Below are 15,470 nucleotides of genomic sequence, written 5' to 3'. Positions count from 1 at the left end.
CTTTGATCAAAAGTCTAAAAAAAATAATTAACTGGAAAGCTTTTACCCTCTTCCACAGAACAAGAAGGAAAATACATTCTTCCTAAGAATGAATAATGAATATATAATGAAAGAATGAGGAGAGTTTCCGAGATAACTTTCACCAATCAATTTTCAGATCACAATTGAAGATCACATATCCTTCAAGCAAAAAGAATATGTGACACATTTAAAATGTACTTGTATCTAATAAAAATTGCTTTTCATATACTCTACAGGAGTACCAGTTATTTATTTTTTATCTGAATGTTTTGAAATTTGGTGTATAATCAAGTAAAAAATGTGGAATCAGGACAAGGACACGAAATGTCCTAGTACTTTATTTTCCTTGTTAGAAAAAAAGTAATAGGGAAAAGCATATTATTAAATGAAGAGCAATCCAAACCAAAGATGGTTCATTTCTTCCTTTAAAAAAGCAGTATTTGTTGATTTGTTCATTTTTAGCAGATTTCTATAATAATATCTGTTGTTCTCATTAAATCTCATATAGCCACAAAACTTGATAATTCTGAAATAACCTAGATTAATATTTTAAAAAATGGTAATATGACCCATCTAACCTCATGACAGCAGATAATACATCCCATCTGCAAATCATCTTGTGGCAAGTTATCTGTGTTTTATCATTTCTAGTACCTGTCTGTGCCTGATATGGTACTCTCAGACACATTAGCTTGATGGAATGTTTCACTTGACTTCAAAAACATCAATTGATATATATGCATCCCTAAAATATATTTAAACAAACAGCTCTCAGACAAACCAAATTTTAGTTACTGTACACTATACTTTCATAGAATGCTGTTTGTAAATACTGGGAAATATATATATACTATGTGTTATACATATTTAATATATATAATCATATTCCCTTGCTAATAGATAATTCTTTCTAGCATGGAAAGAGATATATAACCTAATGAAACTGAAAACCATAGAAAATATTAAAAGTAAAGGTCAAAGCTAATATATACTAAAATCATAGTCAAAAGAAAATTGATTTATCTCAGTCTATTGTGCTAATTGACAGAGAATTGTTCAAAACATCACTAATTTCTTCAATATAAGATGACTTTGTGTAGCAATTTGATCAGTGACAAATAATAATTCCTAAAAGAAGTCAAATAGAAATGCACATAAAATCTCAACGATGCCACCAAAATTTATCATTTATGTGCTTAAAGTAATATATATTAAAGTCTAATAAAAGGAAAATTTGCCAATTATACTAACATATTGTTAATATATACTTTTCCTTTAAAAAGAAAAATATCTGTTGTTTTCTGCTACCAATGAAAAAATGCCCAACAGACAAATTAATATTCCCAATGAATCTCATTTCATCTAGGTATTTATTTACTGAATCCATCACAGAGTCAGTTTAAGGTGTAGGTACTTGATACTGCTTTAGTAATAATATTTTGTACCTTTATTTTCATGATATATTGTTGAGTGTTGTAGTTGCAGAAAATTATTACATAAGTTTGTATAATTCACCATAGTAAAAACTCAATTTTTTACATATTAAAATATATAACACACACACACACACACACACACACACACACACACACACCCCAAGAGAAAGCCCCTTATAATGCGATAAATAAAAGCAGCAATAAACAGGACAAATAGTAAGCAAAAAGCTATCTAGTCTTGCCAACATAACTAAAGGAATATGGACATGGATGAGCAGAGAAGAAAGGAGGTGCTAGTAATACAAGAAAAAAAGCAACAGAGGATGTCAGGTTGCCTAAGGAATTAGTGGCCTATATTTGATGTCTGGATCTTAGTTACTTACTGTCTTTGGTCATAAACTGTATTTAGTAAGCATGGTGCACATTTACTTTCAAAGTTTGAAAGATTTTTTGTTTGCTTTTTCTTTGTTTTTTTTTTTTTTTAAAGAGACAATGTCTCTTGATATGAGGTTTTAAAAAGTGTAAGAGAAAAAAATTCACATGTCATTTTGTCTACCCATGTGCTCATAAACATTTATTCAGGAAAAAATACTCTCAAAAGTACATAGATAATAAAGTCATTGATAGAAGAATTGAAAAAATTAGTCACAACTTTTCTTCTGCTGTAAGAAAATATTACACTGGTTTGATAGAAAGTAAATAAAACTTAATAAACCATGTCCCTACTTCCCACCAAGAAAGGAACATTCTTGCTGCCATAGAAAAACTAACCCTGTCCCTTTCAACTTGTAGAAATTTAGTGCATTTACTTGCTTGTTTTTAAAGAAAGAGAATCTTCTAGTTGGTATCAGCCACAACTGAGTGGCCTAGAAACAAGGGGAGGAGGGAGACTGATGCAAGTGCCTGATGCTGAGTGTTAAATTCCACAGTGACTGCACAGGGTGACAGAGGGAAGGTCATGTTCATGGCTGCAGAAATCTAGCCTCTGCCAGAACCTGTAAGCTAAAGCTGACCTAAGGCATGAATCTCAGAAGCTAGGTAGGAAGCTCAAGCACCAATCTAGACAGGCAGAGAAGACAAGGTGCTGCTCCTAAAAACTCCAGGCTGAACAAGAATGAGACAGACAGCAAGCACATCTTTCCAGGCTCCCCCACAGGATCACTAGCAGCCCCAAGTGGCTAGGCCTGAAGAGAGAACCAAAATCCTCAATCAGGACCCAGATACTAACTTGCTGAGAGACCTCTGGGAGTGGGAGCAGGAAAGAGTACAGGGACAGGTGTAGCCCACAGTGGGAAGCCTCAAGTCCCTCCACAAGACAGGATATACAATGCTAAGCCTGGCTGGTCCTACTAGGTTAGTGCAGATAGCGGGCCACTAGCAGTCATCCCCCAGAACGGAGTGTGAAGAATAAGTACACTGCCAGATTTTTTCTGCAACTCCCTTACCCATCTAGTCTGCAGCCTACCTCTGATGTCGGATACCCCCTTAACCAATGGTTCCCCCTCAGGAGAAAAAACGAGAGAGAAAACTGAGAAGAAGAAAAGAAAAGAAAAAACTCAAAGACAAAGCTACACTGTTAAAGTATTCCCTGCCAGGGCCTCCGGAGACTGTCCTGGCTAGCTCGGCCTTCCCTCGGGAATCCTTTAGCTCAGTGAATCAGATCGGCCAAGCCCGTGCCTATGGGCCTCAGGACTAGGTGCTGAGTGCGCAGGCTAATTATACATGTGGCATTTGGGCAGCCGACTGTCCAGTGACACCTTACCTTATGAGGAAACGTCAACCCCAGCAACTGTTCAAAACAAAATGCCATCGCAGGATCAGCTTCGGCCGCTGATCCTAGTTCAGGATTGCTTTTCCCACCGCCTCTCGCACTCAGAACAAGAATGTGGCCTAGGGAGGCCAGCCGCAGGCAGGCAGGTCGGCCAGGGTGGAGGGAACAGGCGGGGCGGGCCTTGCCAGGTGTCCTTCCAGTCCCCCCGCGCCATGGACCAGCTCGCAGACCCGACCACTTGACCTTTTTATTCACCAAACCCACCTCCTAGAAATAGACTGGGCGGGGCTGTGTCTGTTTTCCTCGGGACCCGGGGAAAAACCTGGGCATGTGACTACAAAGAGTTGGAGAGAGGAGACCCTGTAGGGCGGGGGAAGGAGAGCACTCTTCAGTCCCTATCCACTGGGTCGCTGGCTGTGCCTCCCCGCCAGGGCCAAAAGCCGGGCCTCAGGAGTGCGCGAAGGAGACTAGCGCCCGGGACAAGGACGTCATGCGAGCGCCCCATTGACACTGCTGCGTGAGGTCCGGAGTCCAGCCCAGTTTGCCGCAGGGACGGCTGCAGGCCATCTCCAGACCGAAACTTCAAGCGCGGCCCTCAAAGGAGGTCACACAGACAGAAGCAGTCCGGGACAGCCCATCTCGCTAACAGTCCTGTCCCGTCAGCCTAGTTGAACACTTATTTTTAGTCCCCAAATAGGAACAGCAATTCAATATCTGGTAATTCATACAAAACAAATGTTTTCAAACTTGGTCAGCATTAAAAAAAAAAAAAAAAAAAAAAAAAAAAAAAGCTTAAACAAAACTCAAAATATCCTGGCAACAACCACCTTTTATCTGCTCAGAACACACCAATTCTCTTTATCTTAAAGCTCCGCGAAGCGCCAGGGAACCAGCCGGGCACAGAGCTAATCTGTCCTCCGCAGCCCTGGGCCGCTCCTCCTGGCGCCGAAGCACAACCCCAGCAGCCTTTGCACAAGCCCCTTTCCTTCCCCTCTGGGCCCTTTAAGGGAGAAAAGAAAGCTGTTCCCCCGGGAACAGTCAGCCTCTAGCAGGGCCTCGGGGAAGGTGGCAGCACTCTCCCGGCGTCCCGGAGCAGTGGACCTCGGTCCGGGCTGCAGAGAGGGCAGCGGGGCCCGGGCAGGGAGCCGAGAAGGACGGAGGGCGCGGGCCAGGCTCATGGACGCGAGCGGGAGAAGAAATCTGCAGACAACTGTGAGCCCCGCGGGCCGACTCCGAGGCCAAACCTGCGGCTGGCTAGGCTGGATGACCCCTCACCCACGCCCCCATCGGGTCAGGCCCCACTGCCCTTGCGTCTAGGGCAAAGAGGACCACTTGGGTTTCGGATTGTCTTGGAGTTCGGATTGTTTATTCCTGAAAAGATCATAAAAAGTAATGTCCAATAATGGGGTAGGAAGAGGAAGAAAAAGAAACGGAGGGAACAGGAGACTATTCGCGCTTGGTCCCAGGAAAGTTGCAGCGGAGCGGCAGTGGGGTGAGGGTGAAAGGAAGGAGCGCACGCGTTTTTCTAGCGACCCGGGTTTTCCTTAGGAACACCTCAGAGTAAACTTCACCCAGGCGGAGAGAGTGGCAGAGATCTTCGACTCCTTCGGGACCTCCGCCAGCGTCAACCCCACAAATAGCCAAAGTCTCCAAACCCAAACGGGGGTGGGGTAGGGTTGGGGTAGCGTTAAGAAGTCCAGAAGCTCAGCGGGTCCTCCCGACCTCCCGCACCCCGAGCCTGGATAACACTGACGCGCTCTGAAAACTGCGGCATCAAAGTCACAAGGCGAATCAACCCAACACTTTTCAAGAAAACAAAATACTCGCTAGAAAACTTACTTTGCATTTAGTCTCTATTCTTTGGGGGGATGCAGTTTAGGTCGGCTCGTAAAAGTAGCCCGTTTTGTCCAGGTTGGATATTGTCTACTTATGGATCAGCCCTTGGGTGAGGGTTTATTTTAATTTATGGCTTATGCATTCTTTTAAGGTCGATTTACATGACCTCCGGCTACAACTAAGACAGCCGAGGAGGGCACTCCAGTCGTCAGTCGGCCAAACCCACAATTAAAACAGCCCTCCCCCTAGTCTCAGTGACTAGAACTCTCCCAGGGTAGGCTGGTTGCCTCTTTTCTCTTTCCCCCTTCATTCTTCGCTCCTCTCTTTTTTCTCCTTTTATGTGTCTTCTTTTTTTAATATCACGAAATAAGATGTGATATCACTTTGAAAGTTTCGGTCAAACTTTCTCTAAACCCAAGCAAGCCTGCAGCGATAAACAGAGATACAGCGCTCACAAAGCCCTCAAGATGTTGCCCTCTTGTGGGCAAAAAAAAGCATTACCACCCAGGAGTCCCATCTGAATCCTCAGAGCACACACGCTTATACTGGCGGGCGGCGGGCGGGCGGCGGGCGGGCGGGCGGTGGGGGTGGGGGGGGGCGGACACTACACACGCAGTCACACAAGCTTCCTCCATCACACACTGCGCGAACTTCCATGAAATACCTACCTCAAACTTCACGGAGACTTAAAAATTCATTCTCTAAGCCACCTGACTTCTTTTTCATATCATTCCCAGTTATATAGATTAGAATATCTATTCAGGGAGGCGGAGGTGGAGGAATAGGTGGGCCGAGAGGGCAGACAGATTTCCGGACGAATACTTAGGATGGCGATAACAGCTTTCTGTTGTCAAAGGTTGCGTTGTCTGTCCCTCTCCCTGCCCTTTTGCCTTAGTGTTCTACGCACAGTTATCTACTGCTACAACATGTGTTTTCTCGGAGTGGACGAGGGGGGCAAAAAAACAGAAGCCCGCCACGCAGATCTGTCACCGCCTCCGAAACAAGGCACAACTCTCCGAGAGGGAGACGCATCCTGGGGATCCGCGCGTCCACCAGCGAGCGGCAGGCGCTCGGGCCCCTTTCTCTACCTACTCTCCCCCTCCGCGTCGGCCCGGCTGAGTGCCCTCCTCCCGCTCCTCCTCCTGGCTCTCCCCTCCCAGCCAAGTACGGAAACCCGCCCCGGCTGGGCAGCCGCGGCTCCCGGCAACCCGCGCCCTCTCAGGGCTCCGCTCGCTCGGCTCTCTTCCCTCCGCCTGTCCTGACCCAGCCCCTCAGTCCCAGCTCTGAGAAACTAACCCTGGAACTGCCCGGAAGGGCAGGAGTGGAAGGTGCTAGGGGCCGGCGGTGGGGCCCGGCCGTGGGTTCCTGTCCCCTGCCCGCTCCCACTCCCCAACAGGTAGCTCACAAACGGGCCGCGCGCTCTCGCTCTGCCTCCCTCGCTCTCTAGATCGCTCGCTCCGTCCCGGTTACCTGGGCGGGCTCCAGGATGGTACCGCACGGGAGGGTTCCTTGTGCGCTGCGCCGCGGGAGTAAAAGGCATTAAAGAAAAAGGGAGATACAAATAAAAAAAAAATTTTTTTTTTAAAGGAAGAGGAGTCGATGCTAGGTCAATTAGCACAGGCTGGGGAGCAAGGGAGCAGAACCCCCCCCAGCGCTGCGGCCCCGGAGCCCGTTAACTCAAGTCTGCGGGGGTGTCCCGCCCCGGGCGGGGGGAGCGCTGAGCGGCAGAAGTTTGCCGCTGGGGTGCCAGGAGGTGCGCGCGGAGCGGGGTGACTAGGGGTTTCCCCCCTGAAACAAGTGAAGGCGATGGTTAGTGCTGTCAATCTTGGCAATCAGTGTGAGCGGCCATGTCGTAAGTATTCAAAGCATTTCCCGTCGTGCAACATCAGAAAGTGAGTGGCCAGGGCATTGATCTGAGCGAAGGAGAGGAGGCAGGGCTCCCCTCCCAGACAACACAGGCAAGATGAGACAAGAGGCGAGGGAGGCAATGAGCCAGGCGGGGAAGCTGGGAGGGAGGGGGGGACTGGGGGAAGAAGAAGGAGGGGAGAGCGGGAGGCAAGAAAGAGCCGCCGAGAGGAGGGCAGAAAGACCAGTGAGACCGTAGGTTGGATTTAGAGAAAGCGCCTGGGCAAATAAAGTGACTACTAGAAGAAAACTGGAATGGGGACAAAGAAGAGGGAGAGTCAGGGTCAGAAGGGATTAGGGACTAGTATTAAGTAGAGGACAGGCAGGCTAAAGAGAGAAGGACCAAAGGAGCACTATAAGGACTGGGTGGCTGGGAGGAGGAGTCAAAAGAAAGGCAAACTGAAGCGATGGGGGAAAGGTAGGCAACCAGAGCCGGGAAAGAAGCAAACTGGAAGGAGTAAGAAAGCCAAATAGGAGAGGAAAATGAAGGGATGGTAGCAGTGCTTTGGAAAAGTTAGGTGAAAGAAGGAGAAATGGGTTGAAGATTTAGAAGTACTGAGAACTAGACCACAAAAGTGAGTCATGGGAGAAACAGAAGGGAAAAGATATGGGTTGAAACAGACCGGGAAGAAGGAAAGAAGGTTACTACTAGGATGAAAAATAAGAAAGAAGTGGTTACGAGAGAAAAGAATGAGATCCAGGAAGCAGATAATGAAAACACCAGTTAGTAGAATCTCAGTAAATGAAGGAAGAGAAACATTTTAAAAGATAGGGAAGAAGAAATTGAAAGAAAAGCTACTGACATAGCAGATTCCTAACTCATGTAGGTGGCAGTGTTCTGGAGACCATATGGATTATGGAGTTTATGGATTAAAATTATTATAAGTAACCAGACATGTAAACTACCAAAGAAAAAAATTACACCTTTATAACAATAAATAAAATAGTTCCACATTTATTGTATAGATAAATCAGTATTGCATAAAATTGAGTGGGTGGTATATGTATAATGCTCAACTTTGTAAAAGAAAATATCTGGAGCAACAATTTCAAGTGGAGCAACAGAACTCATAGAAGATGAAAGGAGTTTCAAGTCACCCAAGATGGTACATAAAATTGCACAAGTCAAATATAGAAAAATATGTTAATAAAATACACCCCCTAAAAAAACTACACAAATTAAGTCATGTGTGATTGAGTCATGTGTAGAATGGATTAAAGATTTGAAGGGAATAGCCTGAAAGAGCAGAGACCTGAAACTTTATCTCTATGTCAAAAAACAAAAAAACTGGAGAATCAGGAAAGGCAAGACTAATAGTAGTATCAGAGAGTTAAGAAAACAGGTGAGAAAACTAGCTTTGAAAGTAGCACAGAGCTAACTAAAGGCAGTGTAGTGTGCACAAGGTGAGGTTGGCCTGCTTTAACCCAGGCCCAAAGAAATAGACTAGATTCCAGAAACAGATTGAGTCAAAACTACATCAAGATTAAAAGCTAGGAGGGAGGTTCTGACACACAACATGCAGTACAACGTGAAGAAATTTGTAAAGGCTTCTACTATGGAAACTGATATGAGATGGCCACTTTCAGACACCTCATAAACAGAGACTTGGTAAAAGGAGCTACTGACCAGGAGAAAGGGGTAAGGAATGGTGACTAGAAAACTCAGAAAAGTGGCAACCTAAAATTGCCAACATGCGGATGACCTCCCAGGGATTGTGATAAAAGATAAAGAAGAGAAAGTCTCATCTTTGTTACATTAACTTTCAAGAAAATGGAGACAGTCGGCAAACACAAAAGATAGAAGAGGCTGAGATGTCAGTCATGTGTTGGCCTCTTAATGTACTCCTTGTTTGCTTCCATGCAGAACTCCAGATAAGAGAAAGAAAAAGAACTCAGGGGAGGAGCACCTAGGATCAGTGGGGCAGAAGGATTGCCAGATATTTCTGCCCCAATAGGAAATATGATGCTTGAGAATTGGGAGTTTAGGGACTATGAGTTAAACTTACTTGATGACTGTTGGTCAGGAGGAGTGAATTCCAATAAATTTTATGTCCATATTACCCACGTCGTCATTCAGGGCTGGAAAGTCTGCCTCCAGTCACCAAAACCTAGAGGCCATCAGGAAGTACTCCCCTGCACCTTGCAAGTCAACCCCTAATAGGTCAGCCCCTAATAGGCCCGGATTCCCAGTACTGAAGGGTGGGCCCCTTGACCTCTGAGGCCCAAGGGGCAAGCGCAGATCTGTCTTTCTAACCTAGAAATCTCTCGCTTCTGTGTGTGTGGAGGGGCGGCGGGGCGGAGGGGGGGGGGTGCGCGTGTGCGCGCGCGTCCTCAGGATGGCCCAGCGTAAGATTCCTGAGTCTCGCACTCGGCTGCCTGACCTGGGACTGAACCACTTAGGGGGAAAAAAAAAGAAAGAAAAACCTCTCCAAAGCCTAAAGAGGTCAAAATCGAATGACCTGTCTGTCTTAAAAGTCTGCAAAGCAGGGGACTGGTTAGATCCCAAAGCCCGATTCCTCAAGGAAGGGCCACGGAAAGAGGTGAAACCTCAGGAACAGAAATACGGACGCGACTGGGTACCTCCAATTGCGAAAACAGGTTTAGTTTTCCAAATATCAGCGCGTTAGCCCTTTAAAGTAACTCCGTACCCAGGGCTCTGGGAGACAAGACTGACCCCGTCAACCAGATGCAGGCCCCTTGGCGGGGAACAAGAAGAAAAAGAGGACATCATCAAGATCTTTGTCGCCCAAGGCCCTGATACCTAGCCCCGACAAACCTTCTGAAAAGGAGCGGAAGGAACCCTCTTTAGGTTTTAACTAATAAACTAGTGCCAAAGTAAATTGTTAAGGCGGAACCCGAAGCGGGTCACAACACTGATCCTGAAGGAAAGAAACTGAAGTTTGGGGTCTCGGTGCCGCACTTCTGACAGTGCACCGGGTGACACGTGGCCCTGGGGGCGGGGGTATTGGCTAAGGATTTCCTCTCAGGTCCGGGGCGCGGGCTATTCCAAGCACTGAGCGAGGCGGAGAGCGCAGCAGTCGGTTTAAGTGCCGAGCTCTGCACCTGGTCGGTACGGTCTTCTGGCTTCCAGAAGTCCTCGGAGGTACAGAGGGCACCCAGACCTCTCAGCCAGATCCCGGGGCTCACAAATTCACTTCTCCTGGGGGTCGGATCCCTCGCGGCGCAATAACCCCGGGCGCTGAACTCCGGGGAACAGGGGAAGGAGAGAGGGAGAGAAGGAAGGGCAGACGGGTGGGGCTGACTTACCTGCCCGGAGCGACTGCTGCCTCTCGGCTGTCCCGGTGTCCCTGCACGCCGCAACCAGCAAAGGTAACTGGGCTTTGCTAAGTATGGCCTCGCACCTCCAGAAAAGAGGCGCGAACTCGCAAAGGAAAGGCGCGCGTGATTCCTGGAGAGAGGTCCCCCTGAACTTGGGAAGGGCAACGCAGTTAATTCTGCTCGAGAAGTTAATATTTAAAACACCCACGCAAAAATCACAACGGCCGTTGAAACTTCTAATGCCTGCTTTGAAAGTCTCCTTACACCAGCCAGGCGGGTAATTCAGACCTATATGACTTCATCTTAAGGTCGATAACTTCTTTCAGGAAGGGCTTCATAGCTACTGTGTAAACAGGACAAACAAATGACATGCACTCCAAAACACCAAGAAAGAGAACTTTTTACTGAAACGAAGAATAAGCTGAGTGTAAAAGCCAAAAGGGAAGAAGTTGAAAACTTTAATTACAGCACAGAGAAAAGTTTTCGCAATTGGTTTCCTTAAACGGGATAACAAACAGACCAACACTCCTGCAGTTCATTTCACTTCTTTTAAGTTTGGAGCAACCCAATAACCTGAACTCCCAAATAATAGTGCCCTTGGGACTGCCTCAAAGAGGTCCTAACTCGAGTTTCAGTAACAAATGCAAAAAAGCAAACTATGAATAATACTCTGCATTCTTTAGGATGTTATTTTGCAAAAAGATAAGGTGTTGTCCCTCGACTTTAAATGGATGGAGAACAACATTAAATTTCATTTGCATCTGCCCATCATCCTGTTAGGAAGACCACAGCCACAGCGACAGTAGCAGCAGAGCACCGCCACAATGGAGATAGGGAAAAGTGGCAAAAATGCACAAACTTTTTTCCAAGAAAATTAAAGATAAATCAAAAATAAGTTTTACAGACATGCCTTTCCTAGATTAGGAAAGTTGATTTTCAAATGTGCTTCTGCTATCTAAGGTGCAAAGCGGAGGCTAGGGGAGTGCGTGGCTGGAATCTGCATGCTGATAAGAGAAGGCTGATGTACTTACAGTGACAGAGGGCAGGCTGCGGGAGAAAAGCTGTTTGTGTTAGCCTGCGAGTTACCCAGGGCTGCAGTGAGAGCAGAAGGGAGGAGTGGGAGTGCCAGTCTGCGTACACCTTCACCGCGTCTCATTACATCTGCCAGCCTCTCTCTCCCTCTCTCTTTCATTTCCACATTCCCTTTGTTCCTGAAAAAAAAAAAAATCTACACGTCACATCAGAGTCCCCAGATGCAGTCTACACCAAAGAAAAAAATGAATAATTCAATCAAACTGTGCATAGTCTCTAAGGCAATAAATCTATTGCACTTAAAGAAACGAAGGGTAATTACCACCATGGAATTAGAATAAGGCCAAAGACCAGAGATGTCGCTGAGTCTCTGGGTAAACTCCCCAGTCAAATAAAGTTTCATTTATTTAATCCTTTGACATCTCAAATGGAAAGTCAGAAAAAGATTTTAAACTTATTTTAGAAGGGTATTCACTTCTTTTTAACACATTATAGAAATGGGGCGGGGGAGAAGGGGAGAAAAGCCTGGCGAATACTACCTTGCTCAAAAGCTCCCAAAGGCAGCGCATAGAGAGAGCACAGACACCAACCAAGCCAATGTGTGTCCGTGGAGCCTGTCCAGGGTCCATTTCTCTCCCACTCCACCCTCCTCCACTCCCCTCTAATCAGAAGAGGATCGACCTCCACTCTCACCCGCCACTGCAGCTCTGCAGGAGGGCATCTGGAATCTGAGAACCTTACCTGCAGCATGGAGACCTAACAGAAATCGCGCTTCCCTGCCACCAACACCCCATGCCATTACTATGCACCCCTCCAAAGTCCCATCTACTTCTTCCATCTGCCTAAGAGAAACTATAAACGGGATTGCCCCCACCCCCACCCCCACGATTGAATGGAGCTCTGTACTGTACCGACTTCTGGATATGCCCTGGATTGAGTTTGGGGAATGTCTGGAAAGAAAAGGGGGGGGGGGGGTAAAAGAAGGGGGGCACCTCGAGCCTTGTCCAAGTTAGTCAGAAGGCGGTGTTAGGCAGGAAAGCGCCCACAGGAGAAACAGCTGGGATGCAGACCGACTATGGAAATCTCAGTTCTAGGAACCGTGTCCTTTCGTCCCAAAGGTAAGATTGTATGACTGTCGTACGTTTATTCTTTCGCTGTCTGTGTCTCTTCCCCACCCCCAACTACCTCTACTACTCGGGTCTGCCAGCATGCACTCGGGAGAAGGGCACAAGCACCGCGAAGGGCTTTATTTTCCAGGTCTCTCTACTCATAAATCGTGGGTGTCACTAAAACGAGATTAGCAAATCTACCGCTGGTGGCAGCGACCAGAACCTCTGTTCCTCTGCCAGTTGCTCACTGATGGAGGCATCTCGGGCTGCACAGCGGTCCCGAAGCCCCAGTCCGTCGGATACCAGGCCTGCGAGCTCAGGTGATGCAGGGAGGCTTGCGGCGTCCCAAATAGGTTCAGTCAAGGGTTTCCACCCCATCACCACTTTCCGTTGCCTCCGCGCCCGAGCGTTCTCTCTCTCTCTCTCTCTCTCTCTCTCTCTCTCTCTCTCTCTCTCTCTCTCTCTCTCTCTCTCTCTCTCTCTCTCTCTCTCTCTCACACACACACACACACACACACACACACGCACACTTTTAACATTCTGGCCGAACTCCTCATCTAAACTGAGGTTCCTTTAACAGTCAATTCAGTCCTCACGAGAGCAGCAGGGAAACTAGGATACGTGGATGAACCGCTGGGGTGCCAACCGTCCGGTTTGGCCGAGCTTTGTTTACGTGCCTAAGTCGCCACCTTGAGGTCGAGCGGAAGACTGCGCGCAGCTCAGGACTTTGGAGGCCAACCAGGCTGACACCGGCCCAGCAGCCTCGGCGACCTCCTGGGACTGCTTGAAAAAGAAGCAAAGGCGAATCGCCCTACGGGAGAAGGAGCCCGAGAGATCGGGCCTACTATCCGAGAACCGAGCTGAAAAGAGCAGTGGGCTAAAACTACAAGCTAGCTGAACCTAACAGCCGGGAATCGAGCAAAGACCTGCGTTCTCCTAGCAGAATACAAAGCTTGGGTCAGTCTGCAGCTCTAAGGAGGGGGTTGCGTTTCGGAAACAAAACACGAACTCTCAGGGCAGTGGAAGTTATCGATGATAAATGTGGCAGCTTCGATGAGACACATCAAAGCTGGACAAGGACCGAGCGTCTTCTGTAGTGACCTTGGTTCAGCGCAGACTCCGCACTGCCTGGGGCTCATCTCCCGACTGCTCTACACCTTCGGGACAGGAGACAAAAGGATTCGGCTAGACCCAAGGCCACAAGCTCAGGTCTCTGAGATGAGAACTGCGGGCAGAAGAGGGACTTTCAGGAAGCCCGGCTGCCTGCTGGTAGAGCTAGGCACTTCAGCTCTTTAGTCGCCCATTTCTCAGGAAATCTGTCCTTCACAAAGTCTAATAATGGATTTGGTAAAAATTAATAACGATTGTTATTAATTATATCACTTATTTTCCTTTTTCCCATCCCTACCTCTATTAAATCGTTTTTGTATGCGTGCAATATTCTTCCTATATTTTGCCTTATGCTACAAAGATACCAAGCTTAAGAACCCCCTAGCTAAATCCTGGAATAACATAATTGCGGTTTTTCTTTGTTATTCCTGGGCACTGCCTCCATGACTTGGAGACTACAAGGCCACACCAAAGGTCATCCTTAGTGAATTGTGCCCCATCAATGCCTCCATCATTTTCCCTGCTACTTAAGTACACATATTGTTTAAACAGTGTTTTACAAGAGAAGCAGAATTCTCTTTATTTCAAGGGAAAGGACACTTGGGCATTATTTCGTGTTACATGAAAGCATAAATCAACTCTGGTTGACTCCAACTGGTGCATTTCAGAATTTTGGTTAGCAAATAAATAATGAAATAAATTTAAAAACTAGAACCCACAGTAATCTGGTGCTAATGGGCAACAGGAAATGTTTTCAAAGGAGGGAAGCAACAGGCCCCTAAGCTAGACCCCATTCCCCTGTTTTATACCACAAACTAGCAAATTAACATTGAATCACTCCTTCACTCATGTAGAAAGCTGAGTGATATTGAATACAGTACTAAATTTTCCCAGGGAATCCCAATTATAGAAACACCTGTGATAAGTAATGCTATTCTAATCCGCTATGAAAACCTTAAGTATGTAATAGCCCTCAAATCATCTCATTTCTTAGTCACAGTGGGGTGGGCTAACCTCATGGAAGAACATTAGAGCCTTAACTCAAAGGAACCTTGGCTCTGCCATACATAATGCTGGCTGTTCATTGTGTCCTAAATGGAAGGAATACACATTGAAGTCTAACACAACCGGCAGATAGTAAACTTGGATAGAAACATCATTAAAGAGAAATTTAATGACTATAAAACTGGAACACACATCACAGTGAGAGACCAATTCCATGATTTTTAAACAAAAAATCCTAACATAAAAGAAGTCAGTAGTCAGTCTATATGCTCCACTTTACTATAAATATAATATTATGGCAAAATATAATGAAATAAAATCACCACAAAGAATATGCTAATGTGGTAGAAACATTGTAAAAGCCCTACTGATCTCCAAAAAACCTAAAAATCATACTTGCCAGCTATTTGTTAAATGCCAAATCTAATATTTTTTGGAATGTTATCTGAAAAATACATATTTAATAAGGAATTATTGTTTTATCACTTTTATCGCTTCAGGCTACCAAAACTAATGCCACTGAAACATCAAAAAGAAAAAAAATTATAAGTCATCCAAATGTTTTTCTTACAATGCTACATAGGGGAAATTTTTTCTAGCTAAAAGTGATCTAGATAATTATATGGAATAGTATGAATATCACAAAAACCAGAAATGAAAAATATTATGAAGGGTTATAGGATAATTCAACCATAGAAGTAAACTTTATTCACTAAAATTCAAAGTACTCCTCATGACAACATTCTTCTGATATTTTTTAAGCATTAAGTAATATTGCTAATGTATTCACACTCCTTCATATGTGCTTCTCTCTGTCTAAAAAAAAACACTTCCCAAATCTGAGGTTTGCCATTCATTAAGATGACTTCATTATACATTTTAGTCACAGTGGAAATATTTGATAAATAAGTATATTAGATTCATTGTGATACCTTGTAAAAGACAAGCAAGAAGCATAAACAGAAT

The 15,470-nt window shown here is 45.7% G+C and overlaps 1 protein-coding gene across 39 annotated transcripts in view; it reads right to left on the bottom strand.

Moving 5' to 3' along the window:
* The window catches only part of SOX6 (SRY-box transcription factor 6), a 551,842-nt gene extending 540,398 nt beyond the window's left edge, over window positions 1-11,444 (bottom strand). For 12 of the 39 annotated variants that reach the window (XM_079103710.1, XM_079103748.1, XM_079103736.1 and 9 more), the window contains exon 1: window positions 5,733-6,186. The gene's annotated coding sequence lies outside the window, so the exon portion shown is untranslated. The other 27 variants (XM_079103750.1, XM_079103730.1, XM_079103709.1 and 24 more) reach the window with 11 other exon arrangements.
* Between the last annotated feature and the right edge of the window lie 4,026 nt (window positions 11,445-15,470).

The sequence above is a fragment of the Sciurus vulgaris genome (assembly GCF_902686455.1).
Source record: "Sciurus vulgaris genome assembly, chromosome: 11".
In the NCBI taxonomy this organism is placed as follows: Eukaryota; Metazoa; Chordata; class Mammalia; order Rodentia; family Sciuridae; genus Sciurus; species Sciurus vulgaris.
Note: the sequence above shows the minus strand (reverse complement) of the source record. Positions and strands in the feature narration are given on the sequence as shown.